Here is a 15,077-nt window from a genome sequence, read left to right as displayed (position 1 = left end):
TAGGATATATAGAGGATCAGAGGGACCTTGGTGTCCTTAGATCCCTGAAGGCAACAGCACAGGTAGATAAGGTGGTTAAGAAGGCATATGGAATACTTGCTTTTATTACCGAGGCATAGAATATAAGAGCAGGGAGGTTATATTGGAACTGGATAAAATGCTAGTAAGGCTACAGCTGGAGTACTGTGTGCAATTCTGGTTGTCACACTATAGGAAGGATGTGATTGCACTGGAGAGGGTGCAGAGGAGATTCACCAGTAGTTGCCTGGGCTGGAGAGTTTCAGCTATGAAAAGAGACTGAATAGCCTAGGGTTGTTTTCCTTAGAGCAGAGAAGTCTGAGGGGGGACCTGATAGAGGTATACAAAATTATGAGAGGCATAGATAGGGTAGATAGGGAGAAATTTTTCCCCTTAGCAGAGGTGTCAATAATCAGGGGGCATAGATTTCAGGTTAGGGGCAGGAGGGTCAGAGGGGATTTGAGGTAAATTTTTTTCACACACTGCCTGAGGGGGTGGTAGAGGCAGGAACCCTCACAACATTTAAAAAGTATTTAGTTGAGCACTTGAAATGCCATAGCATACAGGGCCACGGGCCAAGTGCTGGAAAATGGGATTAGAGTAGATAGGGTCTTGATGGCTGGCACAGACATGATGGGTTGAAGGGCCTGTTTCTGTGCTGCATAACTCTATGCCTCTATAACTCTATGACTTCTTGGTTGTGAATCACACAAAGTTTCTGTGATTTCTCTTGCTTTGTACTGGAACTTAGCAGTCAACTGTCCCTTGACCTTCAGGTGATTGCCTCCTAGACTGTGGAGCTGTATGGTCAATGGCTGGATGAAGTCTTGCCACTGCTCTGTGTCTGAAAAAGTGTCTAGTTTGAAGTTTGTTTTATTTCTGTTGACAATAATACCTGCAGTCCAATAGAGAGATCATTATGGATAATGGTCCACAATTTATTGGTAAGCCATTTAAGGATATGTGTGAGAAGTGGAATATCGATCACATTACACCTTCTCCTCATTGCCCTAGATCTAACGGCCCAGCTGAATGAATGATTCACACGGTGAAATCCCTCATTCTCAAATGTAGACATACCAAGCAAGATCCCATACATTGCAATGTTACACCTGAGAGTGACGCCTTTGAATACAACAATTCCTTCCCTGGCAGAGCTCATGTTTGGCAGAGCAGTGCGTACCAATTCACCTATTCTTTGCTTTCTACTCTCTCAGAAACTAGACAGAAGCTTTTAAAACTGCGTGACAAGCTGACCAACGTGCACGGTAAAAACCCGGGTACAGGATTCCCAAGTTTATAGTCGGGACAAGCTCGCACCCAGGATTCTGCAGAAGGTACGTGGCAGCCAGCTGAGGTGACAAGGATTGGTTCGGAGCCAAGATGTAATGGCGAGGTGTAAACCGGGGACATACAGATCCATTCCAGCTCCTCAACTACCGTATGGCCCTATTGCATCTAGGACAAGATTCCAAGCACCTCCAGGAACGACAATCCCGCAGCTCACTGTAACCAATTAAAGACAAAGGCCTGGATCTTTCGCTCGTCAGGCACGCGCGATCGGCGGGACCCGGAGTGGACGGGAAACGGGCCCCCGACTGAGATTTCACGCTGGCTGGCTCATTAACGGCCGGCCAGCGTGAGACACGTCCTGAGAAAGGGTCAGCACTGCCGTTGGGGGGTGGGAAGAGGACGGGCGCTGACGTCACTGTGGGTGCTGGTGAGCGCTTCCGCTGAGCTCCCTGAAGGCAGACAGATGCCTCAGGGAGTCACAGACCTCTAAATGATAAAAGAAAGCACAAAAATGCTGCAAAATATGACCATGCAGCACAATCAAACACCGGAAAGCATAGCTCATAAAAAAAAACAGCCCCCAGATATCTCTCTTTATTTTATGTCCCCACGGAGATTTCATTCCGCCCTGGATCGAGGTTTGAGCAAAAATGTAAAGGCCGCCTGGCCGATTGGCCCCTTCGCCAACTGTAAAAGCGGACGGGGCCACGAAAAATCGCTTTCAATCGCCTCCTACAGGGGCTTAATTGCCCCGTTTAATTGTTGGCGGGCGCGCTTCTGACTGCCCCGTGCCCCCACCGAGCAGATTTCGCGCCAGCGCGCGATGACGCCGGGACGCTCACCCAACGTCATCCCGCGCGCTATTTCACGGTCAGGTGGGTCGGGAACGCGGCCGCCCGCCCGCAGGATGTAAAGCTCTGGCCAAGGTTATCATTACAAGATGTGGACGTAAAAAACAGATTATCTCTATGCTTTAGAGACCCACAGGTTCACCAGTTCTACGCACTCGTGCGCTGGTAACTAAATATGAACATGTATCTCAACTCGTTACCTTTCTTTGCAAGGGGAGGAAGCATCTTTAAACAGAAAGGGGGATGATGTAATATGCCTTTTACTAGGATTGTAGTGGCCATCACTAGAAAGGAAGTGTGTGTCACGCCATCCAGCTTTAGTTTCGCTTTTGCTTTTTCTCAAAGCATGCAAACACACCACTGCAGCTCTGATGTCTTCAGGCTTTATACCTCTGTATAAATGCTCTCACGTGCTTAGTTTCAATAAGTGAGCGCACAGCGTGTTTACCCAATCCCTTATGAGCGGTGGGTGCCTTTATATCATTACAGAACCACAACACAACCAATGCATTTACTGCAACAAAAACAGAAAATGCCGGAAAAACTCAGCAGGTCCAACAGCATCTGTGGAGAGAAAAACACAGAGTTAATGTTTCGAGTCCGTTTGACTCTTCTCCAGTGTTGCAATTTACTATCTGTGCAGCCATGTTTTTCTTTAGAACCCTGGAATGCAGGCCATCAGGACCATGGACTTGTCCGTGATCAGTTCTAATCATCTTCCCAATACCCTTTCCCTGGTGATTGGAATTGTTTTGAGCTCTCCGTCTCCCTTTCACCTCTTGATTTACAATTATTTCTGGGATATGATTTGTCTCTTCTACAGTGATGTCAAAGGCAGAATATCTGCTCAATGCTTCCATTGTATCCTTTCCCCATTATTATTTCCCCTTCCTCACTCTCTAGAGGACCAATGCTCCCTTAAAATTATTCCTTCCCTTTTTAAATACTGGTAGAAACTTGTACTATCCATTTTTAGATTCCTATCTAGCTTTCTCTTGTACTCTAATTTTCCCCTCATTATTTTTTCAAGTCATACCCTGATGTTTTTTTTAAATTCTGTCCAATCCTCTGATTTACTGATAATCTCTGTGCGCGGAATTTTCAAGGGCAATTAGGGGCGGGCAACAAACTCTGGCGCCTTGCCAGCCACACACACAGGCCCCCATGAAAGAATAAGAGAAAGCTTCACCCGCTGGGGGGGCAACAGCCTCTCACCGTCTACCCTGTCAGGCTCTCTAAGAATTTTCTACTTCTTGCTGGGGTCACCTCTCGTTCTTCTTAAACCCCTGAGCCTATAGGCCCATTCTACTCAAGGACACGGCGTGAGTTCCTGCAAATCAGTAACGCTGATTCTGTTTTTGGGTCATGCTGAGTATAGCGCTCGCCTCCGACATTTCACCTCCGACGTTATTGCCCTTTCCCCTCGACCCCATCTCACGCTGCCCCTGCTCGTTTTCGCTCTCTCATACCATAACTTCTCGAGCTGTTGCCTTCAGCGGTGATGGGTTTTACCTGGAGGGAGCTTCACTCCTCCACCTTTAATGAAGAGAGGCTGACAGTTCCCCCGGAGCTGCTGAAGTGCTTCAGGTGCTAAGTTTGATCACCCTCACGTCGAGCGAGCTCCCAAAAGATTTCCGTCATGGAAATAAAAATAAAATGCCCGATAAGAAGCATCAGGCTTGTCAATAATTAATCAACGGGGCTTCAGGTTGGAAATGCGAGGCCCTGTAGCCTTCTGCAAATATTTAACAATTGCTACTCCTGCGGCCAGGTTCATAAAATAATTGATCCAGCAAGACCTGCCCGCACGTTCTTCACGACAGTGATTTCCACTTTAATTTAAAAATAAATGATGATCCGTGAAAGCTATGTCGCTTTAGATATTCGCAAGGCGATAAATTCAGATCGATAACTTGTGTCAAATGTTTAAACTTGAACCTGTGTGACGGGGTTAGTCAGCCCCTTATAGAATTGCAGCTCAATGGTTTCTTTTTGGAAGGATAAGGCCCAACTTTATAATCGGCTTCATTCCTTCTGAAACACTCGGTGTGAGAGGCACGGGGCTGGATTTTACATCGGGCGGGCGGTGGTGGGCCCAACACGCCGGGACGTACAATGACGCGTGATGACATCGACGTGTCCCGACGTCATCCCGCCGTCTCGCGATATTTCGTGCGGCGGGCACGTGCCGGAGTTGGCTGCGCGCCCGCCGAGAATCGCAAGGCCAACTAAGGTCATGAACGTACTAAAGTAACCTCAAATTTACGCTGCCCCCGTCCGACCTAACGGTTGGCGGGACAGGCGAAAAGGCCAAGCGGCCTTTACGTTTTTTTAGGAAACCTCATCCACGGGCGGGATGAGGTTTCCTAAAGCTAGCACTGATGACCTGAGAACTTTATTTTGAAAACAAAAACATGTCCCATCCTCATGTGACACAGTCACACGAAGGGACGCGTTTCATTAGATTTTTAATGTTTTTAATAACTCCTTTAAAAAGCATTTCAATCTCCCTGAGTCAGCTCCGTGCCCCAGGGAGGCTGAAGCACTCTTTCGCCCGCACGCGCAAACTGCTAGACCTGACTCCCCCCTCCTCCCTCCGCCCTCCGCCCTCCGCACAGGTAACGCTCAGCGCCACCACTCGATATCCACGCTGGGCGGGCCTTATTTGGCCCCAACCCGCATGAAATCTGCAACCACCCCCCGCCCGCTCCCATTGAGCCCGCACCGACCAACGTAAAATCCTGGCCGTGCTGTATTTGAGGGGCCAAAGGCAGTTATTTGGTTAGAATTAAGCACCGTTGAGATGCTCTTATACTAGAAAGCTGAGTCACATTTCAGCATAAGGTATCGGCCGTTTAGGACTGAGATGAGGAGAGATTTCTTCACTCAGAGCATTGCGAATCTTTGGAATTCTCGACCCCAGAGGGCTGTGGATGCTCCATCACTGAGTAAATTCAAGACTGAGATTGACAGGTTTTTCAAACCCTCAGGGGATCAAGGGCTATGGGGATATCACTGAAAAGAGAGACATGTTGCTGAAGCTTTTCGTCTTGCACTCATCAGGACAAACACAAGAATGCCAAATTTCAAACAATCACATCAATTTGTACTACAGGAGAAGAGGGTGCTGATTGGCCGACAGGTTGACTCTGGTCGAGGTGTTGCCATGGTGAAAGCAATCGGGAACCATAGGCTTCCCTATTAATAAAGCCCAGGATGCTTCATTAACTGCTCTCTCCACCTGCCCTGCTACGTTCAATGACTTATACACATCTACACCCACATCCCTCTGCTCCTGCAACCCCTTTTAGAGTTATACCCTCTATTATATATTGTCTCTCCATTCTAATGGACAATGTATAATTTTGAGGTTGACTATATTTATGTGTTAAGAAAGGTACAAAGGCTTCAGTTCAGTTTCATTTAGGTCATTTGGTAGGAGGAGCCTTGGTGCCACAAATCTGGATAGTCTCCTGACTAAAGGTCAAGTATGTTGTGTTTGTTTGTATATATACATTTCTAATGAAGTTTTGCAACCCCCGAAGTTAAAGAGATGGGGTTAAAAGTTTAGTGATTCTCGAAAAAAAGTTGCACAAACCTTCACTGTTGCATAGCGACAGGGGGAAAAAATGTTGTGTGTCAGAGAGAGAGAGGAAAGGAATTTTAAACTCTCTGATAAAACAGGCTACAAGTCCATTGAGGAGAGGAGTTGATTGAATAGTCGATAATAGAACTCAGTAAAGTGATCTGTTTAGCAGAGGTGATACTGGAAGATTTAAGTTTAGGGAACTCATTTGTGTGTTCTGCAGTTGAAGAAACAGTGAGTTTAGAGTGTGGTTTTTGGGTGTCTTGGGGAGATATACGGGTTGGGTTAAAAGCGTCAAGTGAATGCTCACGAATCCACTAAAACCATTTGCAATTATGTCCGTCCCAAGTGAGAAGCCTTTGTGTTAAGCCAGTGGTAACTCTTCACTGGTTTAGGTGTCTGTAAAGGTATTGCTGGGGTAAAGGGATAATGTGAGTTTGAATCCTGTGCTTCAGCTGCAAGTGGTGGCCTGAGACTGACATGTCAGGAATGAGGGCAGGCCCAAGGCTCCACAATGGCCTCGCGGCTTGCCAATGGAGGGAGAGCATTCCAGGGTAAGGTTCAATCATGTCTCTATTCTACTTGTCCACCGGTAGAAGAAAGAGGGCAGAATGAAGGCTGCAGATAACGCTGCCTTCGTCATCGCTTTGATGCGAGTGAGGAGAAGAAAGGCCCGTCCTTGTATGAGACACAGCTCAGAGAAGAGTGTCGCCTTGAGGAACAAGAGCCAGCGGGCGTCCCAGGAAGAGCCAGATGCTGACAAGGAGGGACCGCATCCACAGCGGTGTTTTGTACGGCCAAGGGTCTACAGAAGACGTCTCTCATACATCGAGATGAGCGAGAGACAGCGCTGTAGACACCTTCACTTGCCTAGGGATGTGGTGGATCACATCTGCTGCATTTTCCATGAGGATCTCACTCCAAACGGATTGGAGGCCATCCGATGCCGGTCGCGCTGAAAGTAACTGCTCCACTCAACTTCTTAGCTAACGGATTGTTCCAGAGCTCCACTGGGGACTCCTGCAGTATCTCACAATCATCCACTCGTAAATGCGTAAAGGAGGTGACTGATGCCCTTTTCAATAAGGCACACAATTACAAGCACTTCGCCATGGATGAAGCCAGCCAGGGATGCCGGAGCAGTGGGATTCGCAGCGATCTCCAGCTTCCCACGGCGCAATCGACCGCACACGTGTGGCCTTAAGAGTTCCCTGGCATCAGCCAGTAGGATTTATCAATAGGCAAGGACTCCACTCTCTCACTGTGCAGATGACTTGTGATCGCTGTGTGGGTGCCGTTTAAATATGGCAACAGGGCCTTCGCCCCCAAGAGGTAACAGCAGGGCAGACGAATCGGTGCCCGCCCCAGCACAAGAATTGACAAGCCCCTCACGGGTGCACAAGTAATGAGCTGGAAAGCAGAAGATCTGGGGCAAGAACCTGCCCCACTGCCCAACGGGAAACACGCTGAGTTTCTCACCCGGCCGCCACTGCACTTAGCCTCAGGAACCCGCCTCCTACCCAAGAACCAGGCCTAGCAGCACCTCCTCCCTCACGGGACTCGAAACATGCTGCCGAAGAAAATTCTCCTGAACACACTCGAGGAACTCTTTCCCCTCTCTGCCCTCTCCACTACAACTATCCCAGTCTATGTTTGGATAGTTGAAGTCCCCCATTACAACTATTCTATAATCCTTGTGCATCTCCCTGTAATTTCCCTGCAGATTTGTTCTTCTACCTCGTTCTCACTAGTTGGCGGTCTATAGACTACACCGAGCAATGGAATTGCACCCTTCTTGTTCCTTAGCTCTAGCCAAATTGATTTTGCCCTTGAACCCTCTGGGACATCCTCTTTCTCCAGCACTGCAATGCCCTCCTTAACCAATACCGCCACTCCTCCTTTCCTATCTTTCCTGAACACCTTGTACCCAGGACTATTTAGCACCAGTCCTGCCCTTCCTTGAGCCAGGTCTCTGTTTTCGCCGCAACATCATATTTCCACATGGCAATCTGCGCTTGTAACTCCCCAATCTTATTTACTATACTCCGTGCATTCACATACATGCACAGTAACCCTGATTTAGACTTTATTACATTCTCCTTTACCCTGACCCCGCCTATTAACTCATTATTCCCTGCTCTCGTGCGATCTATTCCTCCAGGTATTCTGTGCCGGTTGGCATTCCTCACTAATACACCCTCCTGGTTCCTTCATCCATGCTGAGCGAGTTTAAACCAGGCATGTCCAACTAAAGACATAGAGAGACCATTTGGAGAGACCAAACGCAAATTGGGTGACCGCTTTGCAGAACACCTGCGGTCTGTCCGCAAGAAAGACCCAAACCTCCCTGTCGCTTGCCCTTTTAACACTCCACCCTGCTCTCTTGCCCACATGTCTGTCCTTGGCTTGCTGCATTGTTCCAGTGAAGCCCAATGCAAACTGGAGGAACAGCACCTCATCTTCCGACTAGGCACTTTACAGCCTTCCGGACTGAATATTGAATTCAACAACTTTAGATCTTGAACTTCCTCCTCCATCCCCACCCCCTTCCCGTTTCTTCCCCCTCCCTTTTGTTTTTTCCAATAATTTATATAGATTTTTCTTTTCCCACCTATTTCCATTATTTTTAAATCTATACCTTTTATGCGCTTTTAGTCTTATTTCACCCCACCCCGACTAGAGCTGTACCTTGAGTGTCCTGCCATCCATTCTTAATTAGCACATTCGTTTAGATAATATCACCACCTTCAACACCTCTTTGTTCATTTGCCTGTGACATCTTTTGATTATCTGCTCCTATCACTGCTTGCTTGTCCCTACAACCACCCCACCCTCAACTTCTCTCCCCCCACCCCTCCCCCACCTTAAACAAGCTTATATTTCACCCCTCTCCTAACTTTACTCAGTTCTGTTGAAGGGTCATGAGGACTCAAAACGTCAACTCTTTTCTTCTCCGCAGATGCTGCCAGACCTGCTGAGTTTTTCCAGGTAATTCTGTTTTTTTTTTGGATTTCCAACCCATGCCTCACCAGCCGAGTGCGGCCTGTAAAACCCCTCAGTGTGGCCTCCAGATCCACTGTTTAAAATGCCGGTTAGATGGGGAAGAGACATTGAAGATTCTGCCAGGAGCTGCTCCTCTAATCACAGGCCGTCCCTCTCCCATGTTTGCTGGTGATAGGCCCACTTGTGAGTCTAAGAGCAGCAAATGGGGCGGGGAAACAGCCTGTGTTTGGAGGAACCTGGAACATCTGCATCGTTGAGTGTGATGGGGGTAAAGAGGGGATTTCAGGAGGTGGTGGAGGGGCAGAGAGGCAAGGAGGTTGTGGGAGCCTGGGGGGGGAAAAAGAGGCTGTGGGGGTCTGGGAGGAAAAAAAAGGCTGCTGGGACCCCAGGGGAAGAGAGGCTGTTGGAGGCTGGGGGGAAAAGAAGCTGTGAGAGGCAGGAGTGGGAGTCGGAGAGAGGGGGGAAGATCGGGTGACAGATTCTGCGAGACCTGGGAGTGGGGTTTGAGGGGCAGGGGGCCTTGGGGTGGGGGGGAAGAGGCTGCCGAGGCTCAGGGCCCGGGTTAAGAGAGGCAGCTGGGGCCTGGCTTATTGACCTCTCTGCTTCAGGGAATAGGTCCTTCCCATCCACGCTATCCAGGCCCCTCATAATTTTATACACCTCAATTACATTCCCATCAGTGTGTGTGGTTGTGTGCGTGTGCGGGTGTGTGTGTATGTGTGTGTGTGTACGTGTGTGTTTTGTGTGTGTGTGTGAGTGTGTGAGAGTGGGTGTGTGAGCGTGTGTGTGGGTGATTGTGTGGGTGTGATTTTGTGTGTGTGCGTGTGGGTCTTTGTGTGTGTGTGTAGGTGTGTGTGGGCATACGTGTGAGCATGTGTGAGTGTGTATGTGTGTGACAGTGGGTGTGTGAGTGGGTGTGTGGGTGTGTGTGAGTGCACCCATGTGTGTGTGTGTATGCTTGTGTGGGTGTGTGTCTGGGTGTGTACATGTGTGCGTGCATGTGCGTGTGTGTTCATGTGTGTATGTGTCCGTGTGTGTGTGTGTGTGTGTGTATGTGTGGGTGTGTGTCTGGGTGTGTACATGTGTCCGTGCATGTGCGTGTGTGTCCATGTGTGTGTGTCCGTGTGTGTGTGTGTCTGTGTATGTGTGGGTGTGTGTGTCCGGGTGTGTATGTCTGGGCATGTGTGTGTGTGTGGGGGGGGGGAGTGTGGGTGTGTGTGTGTGTGTGAGAACGTGTAAGCGTGTGTGCATGTGTGTGTATTTGTGTGTGTGTGGGTGTGTGAGCGTGTGTGTGGGTATGCATGTGTTGTGTGTGCGAGTCTGTTTGTGGTGTGTGTGTGTGAATCTGTGTGTCCGTGTGAATGTATGTGTTTGTGTGTGTGTGTGTGTGCGTGTGTGTCTGTGTGTGTGTGAGTCTGTATGTGTCTGTGTGTGTGTGTCTGAATATGTGTCTGGATGTTTACACATATGCGTGTGTGCATGTGGGTGTGTGTGTGTACATGTGTGTTTTATGTGTGTGGGTGGATGTGTGAGAGTGGGTGTGTGAACGTGGGTGTGTGTATTTAGGTGTGTGATTGTGTGTGTGTGTGATTGTGTGAGTGTGATTGTGTGCATGTGCGTGTGGGTCTCTCTGTGTGTGTGTAGGAGTGTATGGGCATACGTGTGAGTGTATTTGAGTGTGTACGTGTGTGAGAGTGGGTGTGTGAGTGGGTGTGTGTGAGTGCAGCCACGTGTATGTGTGTGTTTGCGTGTGTCTGCTTGTGTGGGTGTGTGTATGGGTGTGTACGTGTGTGTATGTGTGTGTGTGTCCATATGGGTGTGTGAGTCTCTGCGCAAGAGTCTGTGTGTGTCTGTGTGTGTATGCTTGTGTGTGTGTGTGTGTGTGTGTGTGTGTCCATGTGGTTGTGCGTGTGTCTGTGTGAGTGTGTGTGTGTGACTGGGTGCGTGTGTGTGTGTGTGGGGGGGCGGAGTGGGGGATTGTGTCTGGGTGCGTGTGTGTGTCAGAAGGTGTAAGCATGTGCGCATGTGTGTCCATGTATGTGTGTGTTTGTGTGTCCACATGTGTGTGTGGGTGTGTGTGTGTGGATATGCGTGTGAGTGTGCATGTGGGTGTGTGCGTGTTTGCACGTGTGTGTCTGTGTGTGTGGGTATGCGTGTGTGTGTGTGCGAGTCTGTTTGTGATGTGTGTGAGTCTGTGTGTGTGTGTGTGTGCCCATGTATGTGTGTGTGTGTGTTCATGTGTGTGTGTCTGTGTGTGTGAGTGAAAGTCTGTGTGTGTGTGCGTGTGTGTGTGTCTGTGTGTGTGTGTGTGTTCTATTAGTTTGGGTCATCAATTATAAGTTTCTACTTTGTGTACAGACTGAAACGTCGAATGTACGAGTAAATGTTTTACTCGGGTTTGATGCCACTGAGTTCAATAGAGGGAAAGAATCTTGAGGACCCTCACTGCAGTGACACGATTGAAATGTGTCTTAGAGCTCAGGGGATGGGCAGGTGGCTAGAACAAATCCCTTAAATGTAATGCAGCTCATGCTGAGAGGTGGAGTGAGAAAACAGCGAGAGAGAAGAAAGCTATGATATTTTCATTTCTCCTTTAATTAGTATCCTCACACCATTCAGATTGAGGCGCTGTTAGGTTTCTGACTGTGACTGGATGTGTGGGTGTGAGAATGTGGGCAGAATCATCCCAGAGATACAGCAAGAGCAATAGCCGGTGGGTAAAACAACGCTTCTCATGCCGTATCATCCTAAACCTGTCACATTAATTATGCATTCCCGGGAAACACGCTGTTCCCACGGTGGGCGGGATCTCATCCGCCCACCACACCATCACCTCACCGCGTCATCACGCCGGGCACCATGTTTAAAGTCCAGCCGCGTGCACACCTCTCGGTGCTTCCAGCCCACAACTGCGGCAAAGAGGACATGGCCCCAAAGGGCAAAAAGACTGCAGCCCCCAGGTTCAATGACGTGTCCCTCGAGCACCTTTTGGACGCAGTGGAGGATCGTCGAGATGTCCTCTACCCCCACCCTGGCTGCAGGAGGGGCAGCAACCTCACTAATCCGGCTTGGGAGGTGGTGGTCAGCGCCAATGCCCTGTAAGAGAGGACAGTCACTCAGTGCCACTACAGGGTGAATGATCTCCTCCGTTCTGCCAAGGTAACTCACTCTTCTCATCGCTCTCAACTCACACACTCACAAACCCATCCCACACCCACAGGGATCTCACACCTCAAGGGACAACACCACTAACTCTCACACACACCTTCACATCTCCATCAGGCTCATATCCCCTGGAGCTCATGTCCTCATCCTGTCCATGTCTCTGCTCACCACACAAACATTCCCCTCAGTGCCATGTGTCCTGCTCACACTCTCTCCATCTGTTTTCATGCAGGAGAAGCTGGCTCACATCAGCAGGGAGAGGTCCCAGACCGTGGGTGGAGTGTCCCACATTAGGCCCCTCACTCACTTTGAGGATTGTGCCATCGCGCTGACTGGTGAGGACGGGGACCATGCCTGTGGAGACGGTGAGGTCAGTGGTGAACACCCACGTGAGGATCCTGCACCACATCATCCCTCTCTCAACGCAAATGTGAGTGTCTCTGTCCTGCTTTTGGCTCTGCTGCCATGCACTCATTATCTCTACTTTGGTTCACAGGGAGCTCTGCCAAGTGACCGACACCCTCAGCCAGCCAGTCCCTCAGCTCCATCCACATCCTCACCTCCAGCCAAGAGGACACCTCCTCCATTGAAGAGCTGGAAATAAGCAGCCTGGAAGACCCGTCACAGCGCTTACCCACACCCTGCACCAGCGCAGAGACACACACCTCGGTGGGATCTAGATCCAGAGCAGGCTCAGGTTCACAATCTGGTGGTCACCGCACGGACACGTGTCCGCAGCAGGAGGAGGAGGCAGGTTCAGCCGAACTCCCCCGGCACTCGGAGGACTGCTGGGGAAGAGGCATCTGTAAGGTCCAAGTCAGATAATGAGCCTCTGGATTCGGTCTTCCAGCTCATCCTGGAGAGTCAGCAGAAGGCGAGGGAACTTCACACAGAGCTGTTGGAAGCCTCAACAGAGTGACACAAGAGTCGGAGTAGTCCATCCGCCTGCTCTCTGATGAAGTGGTGCCCACTCAGGAATATCAGAGGCTGTCCCCTCCCTCCGAGTCCCCTTTGCCTGTGACCCCCTCAACCTCGTCCTCTGTCACCGCAGAGGGAGTGATTCTGGAGGGAGAAGAGTGTGTGTGTGTGTGTGTGTGGCAGGGTCGTTCGGAGCCTCGTGTAAGCCTCTCCCACTCACTCGGACCCTTCCCGTATCACGCTCACCTCACTGGCCTGAGCATTTTCAATGCTGCTGGGGTTCACTTCCAGTTGTCCATCTGAGCCGACCTGCATCTCCGCCCACCCACTGACCACACTCCCATGGAGCATCTGACCCCACACCCACCACGACTCTCGTTTCACTTTATCTGGACAGCGTGGTCAGGAATGGGTTCCTCGTGCACTCCCCCGTCTTTCCCCCTCCCCCAGTCACCCATTTTCTTTCCTCCACCACATTCCCTTCCTTCCCGAAAATCTCACCCCATCCACATTCACCTCCCCGACCTCCTCCTTCCCACCCCCAGGGTCCGTGTCTGACTCCGATTCCCCACCAACCACCCTCGCCGTCCCTTCTACCAATATCATCGAACCCTCACCCTCCCACCCTATCACCTCCCTCTGCCCTCGGTCATTCTCACCATTTCCTCACACCAACCCACCCTCAGTTCGCTCCCCAGGAGGCAGCCATGGACCCATCAGACCCCTCCCTTGGACATTCAGATGGGCATCACCCCCCCACCCCGGACCTCTTCCAGCCCAAACCCCCTCCCCCCAGGACCCACTCTCCCCTCCAGACCCCTTCACTCCCAATTAGTCCTCCCACCTCCCCCCACCCCCAGACTAGCCCCCCAACCCCCGCTTAGTCCTTCCCCCTTCCTGACTCTCTCAGACACCTTTAGTCCTTCCCCCCAGCCCTAGTCCTTCCTCCAGCCTTACCTCTTCCTCCAGTCTCACTCCTTCCTCCAGCCTTACCTCTTCCTCCAGTCTCACTCCATCCTCCGGCCTTACCTCTTCCTCCAGTCTCACTCCTTCCTCCAGCCTTACCTCTTCCTCCAGTCTCACTCCATCCTCCAGCCTTACCTCTTCCTCCAGTCTCACTCCATCCTCCAGCCTTACCTCTTCCTCCAGTCTCACTCCTTCCTCCAGCCTTACCTCTTCTTCAAGGGTCACTCCTTCCTCCAGCCTTACCTCTTCCTCCAGTCTCACTCCTTCCTCCAGCCTTACCTCTTCCTCCAGTCTCACTCCATCCTCCAGCCTTACCTCTTCCTCCAGTCTCACTCCTTCCTCCAGCCTTACCTCTTCCTCCAGTCTCACTCCTTCCTCCAGCCTTACCTCTTCCTCCAGTCTCACTCCTTCCTCCAGCCTTACCTCTTCCTCCAGTCTCACTCCTTCCTCCAGTCTTACCTCTTCCTCCAGTCTCACTCCTTCCTCCAGCCTTACCTCTTCCTCCAGTCTCACTCCTTCCTCCAGCCTTACCTCTTCCTCCAGTCTCACTCCTTCCTCCAGCCTTACCTCTTCCTCCAGTCTCACTCCTTCCTCCAGTCTTACCTCTTCCTCCAGTCTCACTCCTTCCTCCAGCCTTACCTCTTCCTCCAGTCTCACTCCATCCTCCAGCCTTACCTCTTCCTCCAGTCTCACTCCTTCCTCCAGCCTTACCTCTTCCTCCAGTCTCACTCCTTCCTCCAGCCTTACCTCTTCCTCCAGTCTCACTCCATCCTCCAGCCTTACCTCTTCCTCCAGTCTCACTCCATCCTCCAGCCTTACCTCTTCCTCCAGTCTCACTCCTTCCTCCAGCCTTACCTCTTCCTCCAGTCTCACTCCTTCCTCCAGCCTTATCTCTTCCTCCAGTCTCACTCCATCCTCCAGCCTTACCTCTTCCTCCAGTCTCACTCCATCCTCCAGCCTTACCTCTTCCTCCAGTCTCACTCCATCCTCCAGCCTTACCTCTTCCTCCAGTCTCACTCCATCCTCCAGCCTTACCTCTTCCTCCAGTCTCACTCCATCCTCCAGCCTTACCTCTTCCTCCAGTCTCACTCCATCCTCCAGCCTTACCTCTTCCTCCAGTCTCACTCCATCCTCCAGCCTTACCTCTTCCTCCAGTCTCACTCCATCCTCCAGCCTTACCTCTTCCTCCAGTCTCACTCCTTCCTCCGGCCTTACCTCTTCCTCCAGTCTCACTCCATCCTCCGGCCTTACCTCTTCCTCCAGTCTCATTCCTTCCT

The sequence above is a fragment of the Cetorhinus maximus genome, chromosome 4 (genome assembly GCF_964194155.1).
Source record: "Cetorhinus maximus chromosome 4, sCetMax3.hap1.1, whole genome shotgun sequence".
Classification (NCBI taxonomy): domain Eukaryota; kingdom Metazoa; phylum Chordata; class Chondrichthyes; order Lamniformes; family Cetorhinidae; genus Cetorhinus; species Cetorhinus maximus.
Note: the sequence above shows the minus strand (reverse complement) of the source record.